This window comes from Piliocolobus tephrosceles, chromosome 21 (genome assembly GCF_002776525.5).
Source record: "Piliocolobus tephrosceles isolate RC106 chromosome 21, ASM277652v3, whole genome shotgun sequence".
Taxonomy (NCBI): Eukaryota; Metazoa; Chordata; class Mammalia; order Primates; family Cercopithecidae; genus Piliocolobus; species Piliocolobus tephrosceles.
In genome coordinates this window covers 25,111,470-25,112,711 of record NC_045454.1, presented here as the reverse complement: position 1 = coordinate 25,112,711, position 1,242 = coordinate 25,111,470, and the positions used below count along the sequence as shown (strand labels likewise).

General features: G+C 43.7%; 1 long non-coding RNA gene across 1 annotated transcript in view; it reads right to left on the bottom strand.

The window, feature by feature from the left end:
* Positions 1–731: 731 nt before the first annotated feature.
* The window catches only part of LOC111553895, a 3,723-nt gene continuing 3,212 nt past the window's right edge, over positions 732–1,242 (bottom strand). The window contains exons 3-4 of the long non-coding RNA XR_002735109.1: positions 930–1,140; positions 732–840 (exon numbers count right to left, since the gene is read on the bottom strand). This is a non-coding gene — a long non-coding RNA (uncharacterized LOC111553895). The remainder of the gene's footprint in view (positions 841–929; positions 1,141–1,242) is intronic.

Sequence of the window (1,242 nt, the reverse complement as noted above, 5' to 3'; positions counted from 1 at the left end):
GTTCATCTTTTTAGTTCAGTTCCTTATTTTTCATGTTTGCCCTCAGTTGCGCACACTCTGGTCACTTAGCTCATACCAACAAACCCCAGACAAGGTGTCTTGTTTTGAGGAGTAAGATGGCAGGAATAGGGAAAGGAAGAAAGAGGAAGTAAGAGGTGTGAGAAATTCTCCTTGGTCATGATAGAAAGCCGTAGACTCAGCTTGGGGGCACGTTTCATTTACAGGAATTTCTTTTTGGGGGGTTATATATCCAGCTTTATTTTTTATGATAATCTTTTTATTTGTATAAATGTATGGGGTGCATGTACAATCATGTTACATGCATAGATTGTGCAGTGGTGAAGTCAGGGCTTTAGAGGATCCATCAACTAAATAACACGCATAGTACCCAATGAGTAATTTCTCATCATCCACCTCCTTCCACCCCACTCCCTTCTGAGTCTCCACTGTCTACCATTCCACACTGTGCATCTACATGTACACATTATTTAGCTCCCACATATCAGTGAGAACACGTAATATTTGTTTTTCTGTTTCTGGCTTGTTTCACTTAAGGTAATGACCTCCAGTCCCATCCATATTGCTGCAAAAGAAATGATTTTGGTTTCTTTTTTATGGCTTAATAGTATTCCATTGTGTATATGTACCATACTTTTTCTACCCATTTGTTGATGAACACTGGGTTAAACAGTACTATAATAAACATAAAAGTGAAGGTATCTTTTTTTATTTAATGATTTCTTTTTACAGAAATGTCTTGATAGTTAGCTGTCATAAGATTGAGAGATGGGGTGATGCTGTGGCCTGCAGTTCCATCTGTGAGCCTCTGCCTTGGCTGGCCTGAAAAGGAAGATGAGGATTTTCAGGCCAGGCATGGTGGCTCACAACTGTAATCCCAGCACTTTGGGAGGCCAAGGCAGGTGGATCACCTGAGGTCGAGAGTTCAAGACCAGCCTGGCCAACATGGTGAAACCTCATCACTACTAAAAATACAAAAATTAGCCAGGTGTGGTAGCAGGCGCCTGTAATCCCAGCTACTCGGGAGGTCAAGGCAGGAGAACCACTTGAACCCAGGAGGTGGAAGTTGCAGTGAGCTGAGATCACGCCACTGCACGCCAACCTGGGAGACACAGCGAGACTCTGTCCAAAAAGAGGAAGAAGAAGAAGAGGAAGAGGAAGAAGAAGAAGAAGAGGAGGAGGGGGATGAGGAGGAGGGAGGGGGATGAGGAGGAGGGAGGGGGA